The 24,416-nt window shown below is 32.2% G+C and overlaps 1 pseudogene across 1 annotated transcript in view; it reads left to right on the forward strand.

Moving 5' to 3' along the window:
• LOC143223768 (pre-mRNA-splicing factor SLU7-like) overlaps nt 1–21,583 on the forward strand; it is a 70,714-nt pseudogene extending 49,131 nt beyond the window's left edge. The window contains exons 12-16 of the transcript XR_013013069.1: nt 3,183–3,287; nt 7,094–7,204; nt 15,081–15,191; nt 16,041–16,274; nt 20,499–21,583. The product of XR_013013069.1 is annotated as a pre-mRNA-splicing factor SLU7-like (transcript). The remainder of the gene's footprint in view (nt 1–3,182; nt 3,288–7,093; nt 7,205–15,080; nt 15,192–16,040; nt 16,275–20,498) is intronic.
• Nucleotides 21,584–24,416: the final 2,833 nt, after the last annotated feature.

The raw sequence follows: 24,416 nt of genomic DNA on the forward strand, positions 1-24,416 counted from the left end.
TCTCATGGCCACAGTTGTACATAATCATTATACCACACACCTAAATAATCTCATGGCCACAGTTGTACATAATCATTATTCACACACCTAAATAAACTTATGGCCACAGTTGTACATAATCATTATTCACGCACCTAAATAAACTCATGGCCACAGTTGTACATAATCATTATTCACACACCTAAATAAACTCATGGCCACAGTTGAATCCACATCAGTGTTGTGTCAGTGTGGAGTTGTAATTGTTTACATGTTTTTTCATGAACACATTAATGTAAATATCATAAATTAGACTAAAGTCTAAGAAAATAGAGGTAACACTGAGAGAGAACCTACTGATTATGAGAAATAGGTGTAATAATTTTTGACAGATCCAATGGACTTATGACTGGAAAAGTACAATATTGATTGGTCAGAAACCTTGTACTTGTGTTATGTTTCAGCCCCTGCTTTCATGTAGGTAAACAGAAACAGTAAATGAAGTAGTTCAGATTGTTCTGTAATGTGGTCTTTGATTTTAACTCATCATTTCTGTTGTTCTTAAGAGATAAGAATAGTTGTACATATTCTAAGAAAAAGAATAAAAAATATTAGCTAAGGTTACAAGAACAAAACACCACAAAACTTAGACTTTCAGCATCTTTAATGAACAAGAGAAAGTGTCAGCCTTACTTAAAACAAATTTCTGTTGTTGGACAGTATTCTGTACATCCTGTTAATTAACATGTAATATCGTGGTTAGCCTTACATCAGTCGCAGTTCTGTTGTACAGTATTGTATACATCTTGTTGATTAACATGTAATATCTAGGTTAGCCTCACATCAGTCACAGTTCTGTTGTTGTACAGTATTGTGTACATCCTGTTGATTAACTTGTGATGTCTTGGTTAGTCTTACATCAGTCACAGTTCTGTTGTACAGTATTGTGTACATCCTGTTGATTAACTTGTGATGTCTTGGTTAGCCTCACATCAGTCACAGTTTTGTTGTTGTACAGTATTGTGTACATCCTGTTGATCAACTTGTGATGTCTTGGTTAGCCTTACATCAATCACAGTTCTGTTGTTGTACAGTATTGTGTACATCCTGTTGATTAACTTGTGATGTCTTGGTTAGTCTTACATCAGTCACAGTTCTGTTGTTGTACAGTATTGTGTACATCCTGTTGATTAACTTGTGATGTCTTGGTTAGTCTTACATCAGTCACAGTTCTGTTGTTGTACAGTATTGTGTACATCCTGTTGATTAACTTGTGATGTCTTGGTTAGTCTTACATCAGTCACAGTTCTGTTGTTGTACAGTATTGTGTACATCCTGTTGATTAACTTGTGATGTCTTGGTTAGTCTTACATCAGTCACAGTTCTGTTTTTGTACAGTATTGTGTACATCCTGTTGATTAACTTGTGATGTCTTGGTTAGCCTCACATCAATCACAGTTCTGTTGTTGTACAGTATTGTGTACATCCTGTTGATTAACTTGTGATGTCTTGGTTAGCCTCACATCAATCACAGTTTTGTTGTTGTACAGTATTGTGTATATCCTGTTGATCAACTTGTGATGTCTTGGTTAGCCTTACATCAATCACAGTTCTGTTGTTGTACAGTATTGTGTACATCATGTTGATTAACTTGTGATGTCTTGGTTAGTCTTACATCAGTCGCAGTTCTGTTGTACAGTATTGTATACATCTTGTTGATTAACATGTAATATCTAGGTTAGCCTCACATCAGTCACAGTTCTTTTGTTGTACAGTATTGTGTACATCCTGTTGATTAACTTGTGATGTCTTGGTTAGCCTCACATCAATCACAGTTTTGTTGATGTACAGTATTGTGTACATCCTGTTGATCAACTTGTGATGTCTTGGTTAGCCTTACATCAATCACAGTTCTGTTGTTGTACAGTATTGTGTACATGTCTTGGTTTGTCTTACATCAGTCACAGTTCTGTTGTTGTACAGTATTGTGTACATCCTGTTGATTAACTTGTGATGTCTTGGTTAGCCTTACATCAGTCACAGTTCTGTTGTTGTACAGTATTGTGTACATCCTGTTGATTAACTTGTGATGTCTTGGTTAGCCTCACATCAGTCACAGTTTTGTTGTTGTACAGTATTGTGTACATCCTGTTGATCAACTTGTGATGTCTTGGTTAGCCTTACATCAATCACAGTTCTGTTGTTGTACAGTATTGTGTACATCCTGTTGATCAACTTGTGATGTCTTGGTTAGCCTTACATCAATCACAGTTCTGTTGTTGTACAGTATTGTGTACATCCTGTTGATCAACTTGTGATGTCTTGGTTAGCCTTACATCAATCACAGTTCTGTTGTTGTACAGTATTGTGTACATCCTGTTGATTAACTTGTGATGTCTTGGTTAGTCTTACATCAGTCACAGTTCTGTTGTTGTACAGTATTGTGTACATCCTGTTGATTAACTTGTGATGTCTTGGTTAGCCTCACATCAATCACAGTTCTGTTGTTGTACAGTATTGTGTACATCCTGTTGATTAACTTGTGATGTCTTGGTTAGCCTCACATCAATCACAGTTTTGTTGTTGTACAGTATTGTGTACATCCTGTTGATCAACTTGTGATGTCTTGGTTAGTCTTACATCAATCACAGTTCTGTTGTTGTACAGTATTGTGTACATGTCTTGGTTAGTCTTACATCAGTCACAGTTCTGTTGTTGTACAGTATTGTGTACATCCTGTTGATCAACTTGTGATGTCTTGGTTAGCCTTACATCAATCACAGTTCTGTTGTTGTACAGTATTGTGTACATCCTGTTGATTAACTTGTGATGTCTTGGTTAGCCTGACATCAATCACAGTTCTGTTGTTGTAGAGTATTGTGTACATCCTGTTGATTAACTTGTGATGTCTTGGTTAGCCTCAAATCAATCACAGTTTTGTTGTACAGTATTGTGTACATCCTGTTGATTAACTTGTAAAAGCTTGATCAGTCTAACAACAAACACAGTTCTGTTGTTGTATAGTATTGTGTAAATCCTGTTGATTAACTTGTAACAGCTTGATCAGTCTAACAACAAACACAGTTCTGTTTCTGCACTTTATTTTGTACTTTCAGTTGATGACTTGGTTAGTCTTAAAACAGACATATTGCTACACTGTATTTTGCACCTTCTGTAAATTAACTTTATTAAATAAACTATAGGAGGAGTATGTGGAATATTCCAGACGTGGTCAAGTAATAAAGGGTGGTAAAAAGAGGACAATTCAATCAAGGTATGAAGAGGATGTTTATATAAACAATCACACGGTAAGAATATTTATACATAAGAAAAAATGTTTGTTTGCCTCTGTGGATATTGAATTTTGTTATTAGTATGGTTTTAGTAATATCTAAAACATGTACTTGAGAGTCAGTATTTTATTCTATAAAGTGTAAAATAACTAATGTATATTATCTAAGCTTTATTGCTCAGATCAGATAAACAAATAATATAGCTATTAAGTCACAAATTGGAAATTTGATGTCAGTAATTGTGGTTTTTAATTTAAGTGTCCATAACACCTGTTGATCTGAGTATATGCCCTTGTAATCCACCAAATAACCATCTTATCAGTAATTTCATTCTTTTGTGTAAATTATTCAACACTTTTTTGTTAATTTGTGCTGCATTATTCTTTGTTGAAACTTGGATGTTTTTCAGTGGCAAAGATTACTTGTCATTTTGTCACCTTCAACATGGCAGTTTGAGAATAATATTTATAGATATGTGTGATTGTTTTAATTATGTTTTAACCGTTATCAGCAGTTTATTTTCAACACTTCTCACATGGCAGTTTGAGAGTAATATTTATAGATATGTATGGTTGTTTTAATTATGTTTTAACTGTTATTAGTAGTTCATTTTCAACACTTCTCACATGGCAGTTTGAGAGTAATACTTTTAGATATGTATGGTTGTTTTAATAATGTTTTAACTGTTATTAGTAGTTCATTTTCAACACTTCTCACATGGCAGTTTGAGAGTAATACTTATAGATATGTATGGTTGTTTTAATTATGTTTTCACTGTTATTAGTAGTTCATTTTCAACACTTCTCACGTGGCAGTTTGAGAGTAATATTTATAGATATGTATGGTTGTTTTAATAATGTTTTCACTGTTATTAGTAGTTCATTTTCAACAGTTCTCACATGGCAGTTTGAGAGTAATATTTATAGATATGTTGGTTGTTTTAATAATGTTTTAACTGTTATTAGTAGTTCATTTTCAACACTTCTCACGTGGCAGTTTGAGAGTAATATTTATAGATATGTATGGTTGTTTTAATTATGTTTTCACTGTTATTAGTAGTTCATTTTCAACACTTCTCAAGTGGCAGTTTGAGAGTAATATTTATCGATATGTATGGTTGTTTTAATTATGTTTTAACTGTAATTAGTAGTTTATTTTCAACACTTCTCACATGGCAGTTTGAGAGTAATATTTATAGATATGTATGGTTATTTTTAAAAATGTTTTAACTGTTATTAGTAGTTCATTTTCAACACTTCTCATGTGGCAGTTTGAGAGTAATACTTATAGATATGTATGGTTGTTTTAATTATGTTTTAACTGTTATTAGTAGTTAATTTTCAACACTTCTCACATGGCAGTTTGAGAGTAATACTTTTAGATATGTATGGTTGTTTTAATAATGTTTTAACTGTTATTAGTAGTTCATTTTCAACACTTCTCACATGGCAGTTTGAGAGTAATACTTATAGATATGTATGGTTGTTTTAATTATGTTTTCACAGTTATTAGTAATTCATTTTCAACACTTCTCACGTGGCAGTTTGAGAGTAATACTTGTAGATATGTATGGTTGTGTTAATTATGTTTTAACTGTTATTAGTAGTTCATTTTCAACACTTCTCACGTGGCAGTTTGAGAGTAATATTTATAGATATGTGTGGTTGTTTTAATTATGTTTTACTTGTTATTAGTAGTTCATTTTCAACACTTCTCAAGTGGCAGTTTGAGAGTAATACTTATAGATATGTATGGTTGTTTTAATTATGTTTTAACTGTAATTAGTAGTTTATTTTCAACACTTCTCACGTGGCAGTTTGAGAGTAATATTTATAGATATGTATGGTTGTTTTAATTATGTTTTCACTGTTATTAGTAGTTCATTTTCAACACTTCTGGCATGGCAGTTTGAGAGTAATATTTATAGATATGTGTGGTTGTTTTAATTATGTTTTCACTGTTATTAGTAGTTCATTTTCAACACTTCTCACATGGCAGTTTGAGAGTAATATTTATAGATATGTGTGGTTGTTTTAATTATGTTTTAACCGTTATTAGTAGTTCATTTTCAACACTTCTCACATGGCAGTTTGAGAGTAATATTTATAGATATGTGTGGTTGTTTTAATTATGTTTTAACCGTTATTAGTAGTTCATTTTCAACACTTCTCACATGGCAGTTTGAGAGTAATACTTATAGATATGTATGGTTGTTTTAATTATGTTTTCACTGTTATTAGTAGTTCATTTTCAACACTTCTGGCATGGCAGTTTGAGAGTAATATTTATAGATATGTGTGGTTGTTTTAATTATGTTTTAACTGTTATTAGTAGTTCATTTTCAACACTTCTCACATGGCAGTTTGAGAGTAATATTTATAGATATGTGTGGTTGTTTTAATTATGTTTTAACTGTTATTAGTAGTTCATTTTCAACACTTCTCACATGGCAGTTTGAGAGTAATACTTATAGATATGTATGGTTGTTTTAATTATGTTTTAACTGTTATTAGTAGTTCATTTTCAACACTTCTCACGTGGCAGTTTGAGAGTAATACTTATAGATATGTGTGGTTGTTTTAATTATGTTTTAAGTGTAATTAGTAGTTTATTTTCAACACTTCTCACATGGCAGTTTGAGAGTAATATTTATAGATATGTATGGTTATTTTAATAATGTTTTAACTGTTATTAGTAGTTCATTTTCAACACTTCTCACGTGGCAGTTTGAGAGTAATACTTATAGATATGTATGGTTGTTTTAATTATGTTTTCACTGTTATTAGTAGTTCATTTTCAACACTTCTGGCATGGCAGTTTGAGAGTAATATTTATAGATATGTGTGGTTGTTTTAATTATGTTTTAACTGTTATTAGTAGTTTATTTTCAACACTTCTCACATGGCAGTTTGAGAGTAATATTTATAGATATGTGTGGTTGTTTTAATTATGTTTCAACCGTTATTAGTAGTTCATTTTCAACACTTCTCACATGGCAGTTTGAGAGTAATACTTATAGATATGTATGGTTGTTTTAATTATGTTTTAACCGTTATTAGTAGTTCATTTTCAACACTTCTCACGTGGCAGTTTGAGAGTAATACTTATAGATATGTATGGTTGTTTTAATTATGTTTTCACTGTTATTAGTAGTTCATTTTCAACACTTCTGGCATGGCAGTTTGAGAGTAATATTTATAGATATGTATGGTTATTTTAATAATGTTTTAACCGTTATTAGTAGTTCATTTTCAACACTTCTCACGTGGCAGTTTGAGAGTAATACTTATAGATATGTATGGTTGTTTTAATTATGTTTTCACTGTTATTAGTAGTTCATTTTCAACACTTCTGGCATGGCAGTTTGAGAGTAATATTTATAGATATGTATGGTTATTTTAATAATGTTTTAACCGTTATTAGTAGTTCATTTTCAACACTTCTCACGTGGCAGTTTGAGAGTAATATTTATAGATATGTATGGTTATTTTAATAATGTTTTAACTGTTATTAGTAGTTCATTTTCAACACTTCTCACATGGCAGTTTGAGAGTAATACTTATAGATATGTATGGTTGTTTTAATTATGTTTTCACTGTTATTAGTAGTTCATTTTCAACACTTCTCATGTGGCAGTTTGAGAGTAATATTTATAGATATGTATGGTTGTTTTAATTATGTTTTAACTGTTATTGATAGTTCATTTTTAGTTTCTTTTCCAGTTTATTCCTACTGTTATCTTAAACACAGTAACATGTTTTGAATTTTTACCTGAAACTACTTATATTGTGCTTTAATGCAAGCAAAACGTTTTTAAACAGAGTGTATGGGGATCGTATTGGAAGGATGGTCACTGGGGCTATAAGTGCTGTCATGCATTGATCAAGAATTCTTACTGCACGGGAGAATCAGGAAAAGAAGCTAATTGTATGGTAAGTTATTTTGGTATTTGATGGAAATTAGTTTAAAAATATCAGTATAATCAGATCAGTAAGTTTGTATGATATACGTATGTCAGTCATGATTTATGGTTAGGGTGATCCACATATTATTTTGTCACAGAGTGCAAAATAAGAAAGGTTTCCTGCTTAACTACAGGATTTTTGTAATGTACAAATATACTTTTTAAGAGAAGTCCAAGTTTACTGAGTGTTCACAGTGACTAAATAGTACATGTTAACACAAATGTGGAAAACCAGTGTGTAGAACTTGAAAGGAGTGATTTCTCTAAAGTGATCCATTTTTTAAAATTTTATCCACTAACATTTTTACAATTATTTAATAAGTGTTTTTAGAATATACAGTTGACAATATTTGTAGTTAGAAGTTCAATTACCAGTAAAAAAAAGTAACATTATAAGCTGGAAAACAAGATTGTCCCTTTGAAAATTTACAAACAATTTTGTAGACAGTTAAACTCTAAATTGTGAAAGTGTTGTCACTTTCATAGCTATGGATCAGGGATCTGGTACTGAAAACAATTTGGTATCAGTTTTTATTGTTTGATAGTGATTTTAAAAAATGACTCTTGCTATTTGATTACCTGATTTCTTGTGTTTAGGACAAAAGCTATACCTTTATAATAAGTGAAGACTTGTTTTTGAAAGAAACTGTGTGCATGTGAACTTAAACATACACACACACAGGGAACCAAAAGTATTTGTTCAGGAAGGTGATTGATAAAAACAAAATATAAATATTTTAAAAACTGTATATTTTTTAGTTAAAATAAATAATACATACATAAATCTCAGTTTCATATCTTCAAAGTTACTATTTAGTTTCTAAGATAAGACAAATTGTGATAACTCTGACAAGAGCTACTTAACTGAGAAATTACATTCAGTGTTTGTTTTTTTTTACCTTAAAACTTTATATGTAAGCTCTAAACTCTTGTGTGTTAAACTGTGAAACAGATGTACTGAGGTTTAGTGAGATTAGTTAATCATGGTTAAATTAAAACTGATAGCAACATCTAACCTGAGTGTTATTGTCTATTGACACTTTTTCAACTGATATTTTCACACAGATCCCTCTAGACCAAACTTGTACAGGATTTAGAACTGGCTGAATTAATTGATTAATTCTAATGGTTACTTTGATCAGCCTTATAACACTATATAACCATGAAACTGTACATGTTATAACTCTGAAAATTTTCTAAGTTTCTATTAGAAAACTTGACAGTATTTGAGTAAATGTAACAAGTCTGTTGTTAATCAGATTTTTGAACAAAGTGTTTTACTGGGGATTTATCTTTAAATTTACAAACTCAGCCAGTCTGAGCGTGTTTTTACTAGGGATTTATCTTTAAATTTACAAACTCAGCCAGTCTGAGCACAAAGTGATTTTATTGTTAATAAAATTTTTTTTTTACTTTCCACTTTTCGTATTTCACGTGTAGAACCTTTTGAATAAATATCAGAAGTTTGTTTTCAAACTTTATTTATCCTAATATTAACTGGAGTAAAATACAAAATTTAAATTACTCTTTTACTTTATACAATGATCATATCTTAACATTTACATCCGATTAATTCTTACAGTTAAAACTAATGGAATTTCCAAATCTTGATCATAGTTCTCTTGCTTCATAGCTTTACTACCTTCCAAGAATATGCTAAATCCCCTTACCTGTATGTGATGAGGGGGACCTCCCACAGAAGCTTCTGTTCTTTCAGTTTACCTCTTCTGGGATCTAAGGAGCCACCCATATGTTTGCCATGTGTTCGATCTGTGAAGGGGAGAAGAAGATCCTGGTGGTTTAGGGTTTCAACCATAACACACCACTTTGGCCTTAAATTCCTGTAGACAGGGTGGCCTTGAGATAGCCCCCCGAGGGTCAGTCAGCTGGCTCACTTGGGCAAGGGTCAACTGACTACTAGTGTAGGATGTTCTCAACAGGTGTTGTGGACATTGTCTGATGCTTATGTTCAGGTATAGTGCTCACAAAACACTTTGATTTTGTTGCAGTGTCCTTGTTTGGCACTGTAGTGCATCCCCTCATAGGGCTCCATGGTGGGTGGAGTCAGTGGGCACCAAAACATTCTTTTTTTATTATTGATCCCCGAAATGAAAACATAAATAAAATAGTGAAAACAGTCCATAGGTAAATGACTATGTTTTGAAGATTTTGAGCAGGAATCTTCAACCTTGTAACATCTGTACCTCATTTTCTTATGTTACATTCTCTTTAGGACAAATGCCTCCATTTTATTCAGAAAGGACTTGCTAGCTCTCCTAAGTCAGTCAAAATGCTATGTTGGTGGAAATATCCACTCCTAAACACAATAAACTCTTCTTGCATTCAAAGGTGATTTAGGTTGCTCCCCATGCTACTTTGAATTAATCACAAGGAGTTGTTGTTCAAGAGATTTGAAGAACATCTTGAAGTCAGAGATCCTTGCTGGTTTCTCTCCCAAAGAAGTTTCTGCAGTGAGGTTTATCTCCACTTGCAAAGATTGAATTATGATGCTGATCAATGTCCTCATTTTGACATTTACATCACCACGTCCACCTGCCACCATCAAGGCAGGTTAACTTAATTACAAGGTGTGGCTATGTATTCCAAACTCTCTCTGTTTCTAATGTCAGCAATTTGGTCACTTGAAGACATCGTATTGTAGTTCCTTGACATTTGCTCATTGTGGTGGCAAGGATCATGATGCCTGTAAATGTGTAACAGACCCTCATTGCGTTAATTGTAATGGCTCCTACCCATCCTACTTTTGTTCTTGCCCTGAGTGATTTGAAGAAAAAGAGGTGCAGTGTTTGAAAATAACTCAAAACATTACCTACCCTGAGGCTCAAAAGATACTGTCCACCACTTCACCTTGGAGGTATGCTGCTGCACTTTGTTCCACTACTACAGTGGGAGTGCAGATGGATCTCTCTGTGCCTCTGAAAGAATTGTTCTCAAACCATATAAGTCTTTCAACCTCTATGGTTAAGAGAGTTGATGAATCTCTGTCCCTGCCATTCATTCCAGCAAACCCCAAGATCCGATTCCTTTGGTTCCAAGTACATCTTTTTTTCCTGCCCCAAGATGTATAATGATCATTCATTCATGTCCTTAGTTGCTGGAATATTCTTTCAATGACAGAGACCTGCCCAATTGACCCAGGGCAGGATCCATGGAGGTTGACAGACCTTCCTTAAATAATGAAAATAAAGAAATAAAAGATGTGGTCAAAAACAAATGAGCTCTCCACCCAATTTGCCTACACATAAATAACAACAGCCACTTTGATATAATGGAACTGTCAAGGTTTACGTTCTAATCTGGATGAAATCAAAACATGGATTGCTTCCTACCATCCTGTATGTCTTTCGTTACATGAAACATTTCTGAAACCTGTTTTATTTGTACAGAAATGAGAGGTTGTGTGATGGAGGAGTGCATGGAGTGGTGGCACTGTTGGTGCATGTGCCCACCCTATCTTTACCACTCAACATGCCCTTTGAGGTCGTAGACATCCATTTTTCTTTGGGTCATACCATCACTGTTTATTCTCTGTATCTGTCTCTTGAAGAATCATTTTGAGAGACTAACCATGGTTGATGCCACCAGACCTGCATGCCTCGGTGGAAATTGGATCAAGCTAACTGGCCCTCTTTCACTGCTCTCGCAGAATTTGATTGTGCCATCATCTGTAAGTCATCAATAGATGACTTTGTTGGAGCAATGATTGGCTGTATTATACAGGCAGCTGTTCAGTGTATTCGTAAAACCTCAACTTTTCCCACAATATCCTCATCCATGGAAGAATCCTGCCTGCCACATAGTATGCAAGGCTCAAAAACGGGCCTGGGATACCTTTTGTAAGTATCCTACACTCTCGACCGCATTGCTTTCCAGTGACCCTGTGCACATGCTTGACAAGTAAGACATCAAAGCCAGAAGGAATCTTGGTTAACAAGCATCTCTTTTACTACCAGTTCCAAAGTCACAGGAAACAAAATTCAAAAGGTCAATGGACAGTATAATTCAGTCCCCCTTTCAATCTTGCGCTCAGAGTTTTTTCATAGTTTTTGTCAGGTATCTAGCACTTCTGCTTCATCCTCCATCTTCTTAGCTATCAAGACTCAAGCAAATAGTCTCTATGACTGTAATCACCCCTTTACACTGGTGGAACTCAAACTGGCCCTTCATTGGTCTGGCAGTACATAGGTCGTACCTGATGATGTACACTACGAGATGCTATGCCATCTATCTCCTGCTTCTCTTGCTATTCTTCCGATTGTTTTTAATCTGATCTGGCAGGAGAATGTTTTTCCTGATGCATGGTGCTAGGCTGTAGTCCTACCCTCCTTTAAGCCTGGGAAGGATCTCAAGATTCCTTCAAACTACTGACCAGTTGCTTTGATGAGCTGTCTCTGTGAGACCTTAGAGAGGATGGTTAAGGTTTGTCTTGTTTGGTTCCTTGAATCAAACAACCTCCCATTGTGGGTTACAATGACAGTGCTTCACCATGGACCATCTAATTCAACTTGAAATGTCAATCAGAAAAGCCTTTCTCAAATGACAATACCTTGTATCAATATTCTTTGACATTGAGAAGGCTTATGATACTACAAGGAGGTATGGCATTTTGTGAGACTTCCACTTTTATGGGTTACACAACCCATTTGCCTGTTTTAATTAAAAATTTTGTAATGGGCAAGCAATTTCAAGTTCATGTGGGTTTAACACTTTTTCATTCTTTCCTACAGGAACTTGGAGTCTCTTAGGGCTGTGTTTTGAGTGTCACACTTTTCAGTACAAAATTTAATACCATCACTGAACAATTCCCTCTTACTGTTGCAAACCGGTTCTATGTCAACGACTTCCACATCTCATGCCACTCATCAAACATGAGGTTTATTGAGCAGCAGCTACAGTCTGCCCTCAATCGTTTACTGAAGTGAACCACAGCAAATGGATTTAACTTCTTTCTCTCCAAAACTGTTTGCATGCACTTTTTGTTGCAAATGTGGTATTCATCCTGATCCTGAAGTTGTGCTGCCTGTGGTCCCTTGGGGCTTATTTTTGACTGTAAGCTGACTTTTATACCACACATCAAGCAGCTACAAACCAAACACACAAGAGCACTGAACATCCTCCATATACTCTCCTTCCACACTTTCCCAGTACACAGAGCCTCATGAACCTTCTTTACACCTCTGCCATTTTGAACTGTCTTTAAGTATGCTTCAAAACTTTAGTCCATACCACAGCGTTGCATCTGGGGATGTGTTTTCCTTCCTCAGTGGGTTATGCTTTTCAGGACAGGTGCTGCCATTGTTCCCTTTGGTCTTCGTAACCAGGTACAATGAATTGGGTCAATTCTTGAATAGCATTGCTGTATCCACTGGTCAGCCCATCCCACCATGGCTTATGACAATCCCCAAATATGACTTATTTTTTAAATCATGTGAGAAAAGCAGATACTCCTGATTGGAAGTTCTGTCTTTTATTTATTGAACATCTTTCGAACCATCCCTCCATTCCCATTTAAAGGGATGGTTCAAAATCAGGTGATTCTGTGGGTTATGCCATGGTTTACTTTGGTTTGGTGGTTGTACACAGAATTCCCTCTACAGTTTCTGCATTCACTGCTGAACTGTATGTCATTTCTCTTGCCCTGAATCACATAGAAGCTAAGCAGTACTCAAACTACACTATTTATACTGATTCGTTTAGTTCTCTATTGGCCCTGGAATCGTTTCACATTAGTTCTTACCCTATTCTTGCTGATATTGAAAACTGACTGGCCCATTTTTTTTTAACATCTACTTCTATCTAGTTCTTCTGGATACCAGGCCACGTTGGTATTTGTGGGAATGTGATCACCAACACCATAGCTTTGGTGCTATCACTGCTGTGCCTGTTCCATACATGGACAATGGCCTTGTTTTCAAGGTTTGTCTCTGTGCCAGTTGACATTCGACTTGGAGTGAGCAATGTGAAAAACAAGCATTTCCAGATAAAACCCTCCATTGTACTCTGACTGTCTTGTTTCCTTAAGGATTGGAAAGAGGAAGTTGTCCTAACTATTGGTCACACTTTTTTAACTCATGTTTTATTTAGGACTGATGCACCAATGTGTTGTCTGTGTGAAACTCAAGAATCACCCACATTTCACTGTCATGCTGTCATTGTAACTCTCAATGACGGCATCATTTTAGACATGTTTTATTCTAAGGTTTATCCCTAACGTTAGACAGCATCATTAGCGATGATGATACTGTCCATCTTACAAATGTTCTTAGTGTTTAATGCTATTTAAGTTTTTAATTCATAAATTACTTTCTTTTTTTTTTAACATGATTCCTTTTTATGAGTTAAAGTAAAATTAGTTAGATATGAAAATAGAAAACGGCCATGACATCAAATAACTCAAAACCAGAACTGATGTTCAGTCTTAGCCATTAAATTATACAAGTTATAATAATTACAATTATGCTACAAAAAGACTTTACAACTTGTATTACAGTAGTTTTTCTCTCACCACTGTAAACTAGATGTAAAACTTGTATTTAATGTTATTTATGTTTTTAATTCAAAAATTAAACTTTGTTTTACCTTAACTTTCTTTTATGAATTTTAATAATTTTACTTTCTCTTTCACCGGATGTTTGGTGCCTAGTTGCTCTGTGCCATAAAACACCAGCATCCAATCAAACACCAAACTCAAAAAGATTGGGTAAACAGACAATTGAGTTATAATCATGTTGTGTGATGTGCTCATCCTAGGGTGTGTGTATCACAGAAATTTGTTTTTGTTTTTTTATTTAAGATCTCTTATCTAACGCACTAAGTTTGTAATCTTTAATTGTAGTAACCGTGATAACAATATGCAAAAAAACAACAACAACATGAGTCTGAATCACTTTAGCCATTAGAAAACAAGTATCGTAGGCTACCTTTGTAATGATGATTGTATTTTAAAAATATTTATTTTAAATATGCAAACTAAATCACAAACTATTATCACCAAAAAAAATATAGAATGTAATTTAACTAGTTTTGTAAGTAATCTCTATGTGGGTTAAATATTTTGGTAGCTGGTTGAGTCAAACTCCAACAGTGTCAGAGAATGAATGAGATGGTCTCACAGATTTTTCAGAAAACTAGAATCTTCAGTATCTGTTAGTTATAAATAATCCATTAGCAAATGTCAGAAAATAATTAAATTTTCTTTATAAAGAGAGGTTCTGATATGAGGTGCATGGTATGTGGTGGTTTTATCTCTAAAGCAACAAGCCATGAGGCTGTAAGTTTATTTACATTATGACTTAAAGTGTTGTGTAATACAGAAAAATAAAGATTAGAAAGTTATTCAAGTACTGCCTTTTAAAATCACAAAATTAAAACTTCAACTAAAATTATAATCATTTTTGTGTTTGAGTTGCTGACTAAAAGGAAGGTAACTTCCTGTATGTACCGTGGTTTTGAGGAACCGTGTACTGATTAGTTATTCAGATGTAATCATTGTTGATTAACTGATTGGCGAATACCACTAATTGTCCACTTTTAACAACAATATTCATTGCCAGAGGTATTTAGTTTGTTCAAACTGTTTTCAGACCAGATCATTGAAAGAACTTCAGCTCTATTATTTTCTTGCATGATATGTAGATTTTAAAGCAGGAAGAAGGTGTACCTAGCAAAGTAAATTAGTATAGTTGTTATGTCTCTGGAGAAAGGTAATAGTAGCAGATTACTTACAGTTTGAGTGCTATTAAGTCTGTTACTTGTTTTTGTTGGTACTAATAACAACCACTAGTGTCGTTTATTGTGTGAAATGATGAACATTAATTATACAGAATTCTGAAGAAAGAATTGTTCATGAAAACATTCACAAGCCTGAAGACGATGAAACTAAAATTGCTCAGTCTGTTACAGTTGAAAACAGTGATGCCACAACACCGTTTCAGGTACTGAGAAGTAACATACGTTTATTTTTAAACCATGCTAGTTTATGAATGATAGATATGAGTCTTATGCTAAATGATTCTTTTATGAGGTTTTATTAATGAATTTGTGCCACTGATATTCAAAGCATGGAGAATCTGTTAGGTAGAAGCCAATAATAGTTGTACAGCTAAACTGTGTAGCTATGGTTGTACAACTGTGTTACGTAGTCATTAATAGTTGTACAGCTATGTTACGTAGCCAGTAATAGTTGTACAGCTATGTTACGTAGCCAGTAATAGTTGTACAGCTAAGTTACGTAGCCAGTAATAGTTGTACAGCTAAGTTACGTAGCCAGTAATAGTTGTACAGCTACTTTAGGTAGCCAGTAATAGTTGTACAGCCAGATTGTGTAAAAATTAGGAATAAACATTCATTAAAGCTGAATTAACTCTAAAACTTTCAGGCTTTAATCATGTATTCATAGGAGCCATGTATTCTGCAAAAAAAAAAAAACTTATGAGGTTAATAAACAATACATTTTCATAAATTCACCGTTGGAATATTAATTTAGCCACAGATTTATTTATTCTGTGGCTGTTTGAAGCGTAGAATTTTAAAACTTTTTGATTAACTTTGATGGGGGATATTTCATGTTCAAGAATGACCTTTGCAATAACAGTAGATATTTAAAAATCAAAGCCAACTAATTTTACAATTCCATAACTCTAATTTTGATAATTTGACCTGGAAGATAATGCTGTCTTATCATTAAAATAAAGTTAGAAAAAGAAACAAATAATTTAAAAAAAAAAATTTATGATTAAATTCAACCAACTTAACTGTTTTTTTTTCATTTTATCTTCTAATAGTGGAAAAAAAAAATTTTAGAAGCTAAGAAGAAAAAGAGGAAAGCCAAGAAAGAACATAAAGATAAAATGAAAAAGATCTCCAAATCAAGCTCCAGTTCAGATAGCTCTGATGATGAGGACAGAAGGAAAGCTAAGAAAGAACATAAAGATAAAATGAAAAAGATCTCCAAATCAAGCTCCAGTTTAGATAGCTCTGATGATGAGGACAGAAGGAAAGCTAAGAAACTTAAAAGGGTATTCACTGTTTTGGTATTGTACCTTATTTTAAGGAGTAAATTATTATGTTTTATTTCATATATAACAAGAGTATTGGGGATTAATCTGTTTACATGCTGTATGTAACAAAACTAATTTACTTGTTATCCACAAAGCTTGGAGCAGTAATAAATTTCTTACTGGTGATATAACTAAGTAAATAAAGTTTTCCTATGGTTGGATAAATGGAGATAAGAAACATTGTTATGAACTATGTTGGATACAAGTAGTTGAGTTATAATATTATTCTATTCAACTGCAATTTAGATTATCTAATTAACTCTCTCCACACAGGCTCGGTTTCACGGACTGATCTTGTAACATTATGTGCTTGTTACTGTTAATACAGTGAGCATATCTTCATGAAACTTTGCAGTTTACCAGTAAACAGTACAAGGCTTTAGTACAAAAATATCATATTTTGTTGTTTGTTTTAAGATTTTTAAAGTAATGTCTTTCATTTTGAATGTTTACTATCCTACATATAAATAAGTTTATGCATCAGTAAATTGTCAAATGTGATATCTTTGTAACTTTTAGATAATTATCAAAATTTTTTTAAGGAAAAAATTATTTTATCTTCTTTTCACTGTTGTGTCTCTTTGTAGGTTTGGTTGATCAGCTGTCATAAAAGATAGGAAATAGACATACATTTTTTCATTCGACTACAAATTATAACAAAACTACAACTGTTTGTCTTAAATAATTTAAATCTTGTACATATATAAAAATTTATTGTTTTTATTATATTGACCTGTCAGTCATGTCTGAATATCATTACAAAGGTTGAATGATATGGTTCATGTGCACTCATGTTATCATATTCAAGAATATAAAACTGGCCTTTACAACATGACTTATCTTTCTACTAGTGGACTAGTATTTTGTAATTACATTTCAGTTATAATATATGTGTATATACATTATTACTATTTACAAATAAGTTCTTAATTCAATAACCTTAGTTATATCTCAGCAACTAGAAAAGATTAGAGGTTTTAGTTGTATTCTAGTTTGTCAGTATTAGTAATCTGAGTATTTAGTTTGTAAGAAACTATAGATTTTCATCTAATCTTATATTGCATATAACATACCACAAAAATTAGTATTTAGGTTATATTCAAATTAAGAAATTAATTACTGTATAATACTAAAATAGTAGATCGATCAATAAAATGTTAAATCTAAATCTAGAAAGGCACTGATATGGCCTTTGACCTGTGACCATAGGAATACCCTTCTTGATAGGGTTAAAAGCAGTTTGTTTTTAATTTAGTTGTCTAAAATGTTTTAAAATAGTGAAAGAGACTTTGTTAAGTAAAAGTTTTAAATGTTACAGTTAGTATAACTTGTGTTATATGTGGAAGATGGTTGGTTGATGTGTACCTACACTAACAAGCCTATTGAAAGGAGGTACGATGTAACATAAAACCTTCTTGTCATATGTTTGTGTTTTAAACTTGTGATACTTTTACAGATTATAGTGGAATGCTCGAACAGATAATAGAGTTTAGATTCAATTTCTCATCCTATACAATAATGCAAATTTACTTTATTTGTTGTGTTGTGCTAACATGATGAAATGTTCTGCGGTAACCTTATTGCAACAGCTAAAAATATGTTACCATGAGCATACTTAAATATAACTCTTAACCTTACAAGAGTACCTGCTTTCTTTCATATACTTCAAGTAAGGCATGTTTTAGAAAAGTATGTAACTGCTAACGTTAGTTACAATAAGCCACAACATTGTAACGTAAACATACCTGTATATTGTTCTCAAAACCTTGGAAAGACACAGAAGAGCAAGAAGGATCACAACTTCAACTGGTTGTGTACACTCATAAGTTAGAAGTAGATCTTATCTACCTCTAAAATTTACAGAGAACAAAAACATAAAGCCAAATTACTTTTATTGGTGAAAGATGACACTATGTTAGTTCTTGTTGAATAGATAATTTAGATAGAGAACATTTCAGTGGACTGTATTTGGATGAAGTTTCTAAGTACTGGTGTTTAGAATGGCAGATTCTAGTAATACATGGTTACTTGGCTCTATAAGTGAAAGCTGGTGCTAGTCAAAAATTCAAACGGATGTATTTTGTAAAGTAAACATTTACTATTTTGAAACCCAACAAGTTTATTTAGCTAAATATTCAGGTTCTAACTTCTAGGGAACACCATAAAACATGCTTATATTTTATGAATTAAAACTGATTCTCCATATATCAGACTTGTTTTTCATACATCAAGAATGTTTGTAAAACCATCTCAGTGTTTACATCATGTAAAAGAACTGACTGCCACTTTACCTGTAGTCTGAAACTTATCATTTATGTGAAATGTGTGATTCTCAAAATGAAAGAAATACTCTACTCTGAAATTCATGAGTTTTACCAATATATCACTTCAAACAGGCCTTGTGTACTTCAGAATATGGAACAAGAACTTAGAGATAATATAACACATTCGTTGGTTAATAGGAGACACGTCTGATGTTTAAAATACCAAACTCTATTTAGTTAGCCCTATAAGTATAAAAGTCAAAACTATTTTTGTTAAAAAGTTTATTCCAGTTTGCAGTAGCTTAAAATTTGATACTGAACATGTTGCTGACTTCACCTTGTGTATGTCTATAGATCAGGAATATTTGTAGTTTCTAGTTGCATCATTATCAGATGAGAAGAAAAAATGTTAATTTATTAAAATATTTAATAAAAACTTAATTGATATATTATGTTTACAACATGTGCAAATTATAATATTTTTATTTTTATGGTTCGTTTCAGTATTAAATGTAAGTGGTAGTGCTATCAAAACATTATTTAAATTGTTATTACTCTAAAAATATAATACAATTTTACTTACTTGTTCATATAGGTAATCTGTGCTGAAACTAAATTAAGTAAATAATATTGTTATTACTCTAAAAATATAATACAATTTTACTTGTTCATATAGGTAATCTGTGCTGAAACTAAATTAAGTAAATAATATTGTTATTACTCTAAAAATATAATACAATTTTACTTACTTGTTCATATAGGTAATCTGTGCTGAAACTAAATTAAGTAAATAATATTGTTATTACTCTAAAAATATAATACAATTTTACTTACTTGTTCATATAGGTAATCTGGGCTGAAACTAAATTAAGTAAATAATATTGTTATTACTCTAAAAATATAATACAATTTTACTTGTTCATATAGGTAATCTGTGCTGAAACTAAATTAAGTAAATAATATTGTTATTACTCTAAAAATATAATACAATTTTACTTACTTGTTCATGTAGGTAATCTGTGCTGAAACTAAATTAAGTAAATAATATTGTTATTACTCTAAAAATATAATACAATTTTACTTACTTGATCTAGTTCATACTATAGCAGTCGTCATGTATGAAAACTGGTGGTGTAAATAGCCGATACAACACTGTTGTATTCCATTCAGCTTGGTAATCCTCGATATTGGGTGAAAGATGGGGCAAATGTAGTATGATTGACATATTATATTCTTCTTGACTTTTACTTGTGCATTTTCATTATTTTACACTTGTTGTGTATATAACAAAAAAATTTTGGGATTGGCTTTACAATGGAAGTGTTTAAACAAGACTGATTTTCCGATACTGAGTATGTGATAGAACTGTGTAGTCAGTTAACATGTAAGTAACACATCTGATACTGAATGTGATAGAACTGTGTGGTCAGTTGACATGTACGTAACACATCTGATACTGAATGTGTGACTGAATTGTGTAGTCATTTAATGTCTTTGTATGTAGAGTCATGAAAAGTTTAAATTACAAATGGTCCTAATTTTTAACTGTAATAATAAACTGGACTTGTGATTCCTTCATAACTGGCTTGGACATTTTATTTACTGTATAGTTTTTCTTTAAACTTCTTTCAAGATGCAGCATCCACCCACCCATTTATATAAAGATTGTATTACATTCAGATATTTGTTTTATTGGATGAAGATTACTGTATCACAGTTGAATATCTTTTATAAGAGGAAGATTCTTTTAAAAAGAAACATTAGAGCTGTGTAAGTTTAAATGAAATTTTTTAATGTCAAAATGTTGGAAGGTTTTAAACATTAAGTCTTGTAGATGAGAAAACAGCATCCATTATTTAAGTGTCTGGTATTTTCATATGATTGAAAGTTAGAGAAATTATAATTTCATTATCCCCAGGCATTGAAGAAAGAAGAAAAACAGCAGAGAGAAGCTAAAAAGTTGCTTTCAATGGATGAACGGGACCGGCCTTACAACAGTATGTATAATGTCAAAGCTGTAACAGAAGAGGAAATGGAAGCTTACTTCATGAAAAGACTCCGACCAGAAGACCCCATGGCTGCATTCCTTGGAAACTAGCAAGCAGCTTGCTAAACCTGTTGTTAAGACAGTTTCTAAAGTGTTTAATATTTTTAAAAGAACAGGTAATTAGTCTGAGAATAGTCGTGATAATTAACCATCCTCAGGTCCATAAATGAAGGAAATTTGATGATCTCTTCTAGCATTGGAACAATGGATTTTGTTTTAACAAGTTCAGCTCAGTGTTTGCTTTTAGAGATGGAAACAAGCTTCAAATTATTTTTTTGTATGAGGATGAACATTGGGATACAACATCTGATAAAATAATGATTTTCCTGTAACCTTCTCTAAGTGCTATTTCAGCCTTAATGGATCGACATGCAATTTGAAATAAATTTAAAAAAATGCTTGTTTAATGGTCTACAGAGATGAGCCAATAAATTCACTACATGATTGATGCAAGAAGTACAAAGGTAAAGATATAAAATATGATTGAGTGAGGTTTACTGCTGTATAGTTTATTTTATTTGATGATTGATTCACTATCCATGACCTTATTAGACAAGCAGGAATAGTACATTGTTTTACTACAGGTGTAATTCAACTACACCTCCAGTACCAAGTTAAATAAGGTTCTACATTTACTCCATAAAAGGATGATTGAATGTTTAACATTCATACCATGATGTTGTGTGTCTCAATACATGTACAGTAAAAGAAAATTAGAATTGGCAAAGGTTAGAGATAGTAACAATAAACAAACATGAGATGTTTAAATATGGAAGTATGTAAACATTTACTTCTAACTAGACTTATGATGGATATATGTTTGGGTTAGTTTAAACTGTATATAGTACAGAACCTAATGTTTGTTTTTAAATACACATTAAATGATTTAATACTGACTTACTGTTCCTCCTCTTATTGAAAAACTGTGTTGTAATAAAAACAATTTTGAAAGCTTGTCTGAATGAAAATGTTTGTTTGAGACATTAGAATATGCAGCTGTTTAAACCACTAATATATAATAAATATTTAACTTTAATTATATACAATTTTGATTGTTAGAAAGAACAAGTTTTGAATGTAAATGATATCTTAAATTGTAACTCTTTTTCATTTGATCAATTTCTGATAAAGTTGTGCTGTGTTAAAAACCAACGCGACAAAGTCACTGTTCATGGTTCCATAAACTATTGGGTTGAGGAATAATTCGTGAGCGTTTTTCAAGTTAAAAAATATATTCATAAATGAAACGCTTTCAAAAAATATTTCATGTCATTTGGTAGATAATTTTTTTGCTCTAATAGATGGTGTGTTTGATTTTCATATGTCTTTAATTTTTGCTTTCATTTTCAGGTCATTAAATGGAATGTCAAGTGGACAAAATCGAGCATTTTCGACACCATCTGCTTTCCGCATTTAATTTCTTGCAATTTCGTTTAAAACAATGCATACTATATACCTAGGTATTATATGAAATAAAGTATCATAATAAATGTTTTGGGTGTAATGTGTTCATGCATTGAAGTATTGTATAGTCTTGCATGTAATTCTTGAATGAAATTATTTAAAAATGCTCACGAATTATTCCTCAACCTAATATATATTCCACAAAGAATAGATAAAAATCAGATTTGATCAAACATTTATACCATTATCTAATACACAAATTTAACCAGTACCCCAGAAACTGATATCAATGTCATAGATACCATGTACTTGCATAATTGTTGCACTTGTTCAAACAAGGAAAGTAATGTTTGGAGTGGTCCCCCTTAACTTATGGTGTATTTTATATGACTACATTGGTAAAACTGGTTCTCATTACAAAGATTGAATCTTAGTTTCTGGTGAGTAAATAGTATCATGTTCCTGCCCAATTATATTACAGCAATTTTGTGTTGCTTGTTTTTTAATCTTTGGTGTTGTCTGTTGTATAGATTTAAGCAACATCTTGAACAGTTGATAAATGGAATCAAGATCAAACAAGATAACTGTGATTGTTCTGAGCTTCTTAAAGTAAAAAAGTATTGTTTAAATAACAATAAGGCTACTTGACCAAGTAACATTCCCCAAAGGGTTTTAAGAGAGATTAAAGATTGGATTTGCAAGCCAATTACTACTATTTTTTGTTAGCCCTTGAATAGTTGACAGGTACAAGAGGATAGGAGGTTAGCTAATGTAATTCCTCTTTTTAAGAGAGGTGATAAAAATTGTTCCAGTAATTTTAACATATGTCATGCATCAGTTGGGATAAAGGTTTGGAAAGTCTGTTAACATATATTTTGCAAGGTCATTTGACAAAATTTAAAATTTTACTGGACAGTCAGCATGGTTTTACTAAGGGAAAATCTTGCCTTACAAATCTTTTGTTATTCTTTGAAAGGTTACTGCTTACACAGATTTGGATAAGAGGATATCTGTGGTGCATCTGGATTTTGAGAAAGCATTTGACAAAGTATCACATAAAAGGCTTGTAAAACAATTCTTTATAAGTGTGGAGGATAAGTTAACAAATTGGATAGAAGTGTTGCTAGATGGAAGAAAGCAGCAAGTTTTAATAAATAAAATCCATTCAAACTGGTTTAATGTTAAAAGTAGTCTACCTCAGAGCTAAGTCTTAGGACCTTTGCTATTTTTGATTTACATCAGTGATATATATGAAGGAATGGTCAATAAATTACTTAAATTTTCTGATGACATTAAGGTTTTGAAGTTGAAAAGGATGCTGCTGATTTACAAAAGAATTTAGATCAACTATTGAGCTGGGTAAATAAACGACAAATGAGTTTTAATTATAATAAATGCAAGGTAATGCATGTGGGTCGTCATAATTTGAATAGAATAACCTTTATTGTCATGGAAGAAAATGACCTAGGCAAAATGGTTAATCAGTCTTTTAAGCCATTTCAAGCAGTGTGTTGTTGATAGCAGTTGGGCAAATAGGATTTCAGGTTCTGTGTACTGACTTATTTAATATAAGTCTAAAGATGTTATAATTTCGTTGTATAGATCACTTTTTAGACCACTGTGTTCAGTCTTGTGTTCCTTACCTTAGGAAAGATCAAATAGTTGGAAATGGTTCAGAGGACAAGGTTACTTAAGTCTCTTTAATGTGAGGTACCATTTAAGTGTTTATAAATGTTTAACAATGTTAATGTTGAAGCATCAATATTTTTTGTACTTAACAGTAAGAACAGTTGGACTAGGGTACAAATATAAATTTTGGGAGAGTAACAGTCATCTCCAGCTTAGACTGTTTTGTTTTTCTAACAGGGTGATTGGTATTTTGAATTTGATGCCTTCAGACCTTGCAGAGGTAGAACATTTATATTAGTTTAAAAAACAACTTCATAAACATATGAATGACAGGAGCTGGCTTTAAGTTTTTGTTTTTCTTTAAAGTTAATTCAACTTGGAGTATGAAATAGCTGATCAATAGGTCACACATAGTTCTACAATTGTATGTTGTAGTTTACATACAATTCTATATATGTATTTGATAAGGCAGGATGAATTTAAACTTACTGTTGTAAAGCAAACTGCCAGTTACAGTAAACAAAGTTGCTTTGTCACATAATACAATGTGAATGGTGATAAATATACATATAAAATAACTTAAACATTATTAATTGTTAAATGTAAACTTCAATATCATTCCTAGACAGTTTGTAAACACCATTATTATAAAAATAATCTTTACCACTTCTGTGTCTTTACACATCTCACTTTTCTATACCATGACAGTCATTATACTTGTGATATGGCCACTTTCTAATAATTATATATACAGGG

The sequence above is a fragment of the Tachypleus tridentatus genome, chromosome 8 (genome assembly GCF_004210375.1).
Source record: "Tachypleus tridentatus isolate NWPU-2018 chromosome 8, ASM421037v1, whole genome shotgun sequence".
Taxonomy (NCBI): domain Eukaryota; kingdom Metazoa; phylum Arthropoda; class Merostomata; order Xiphosura; family Limulidae; genus Tachypleus; species Tachypleus tridentatus.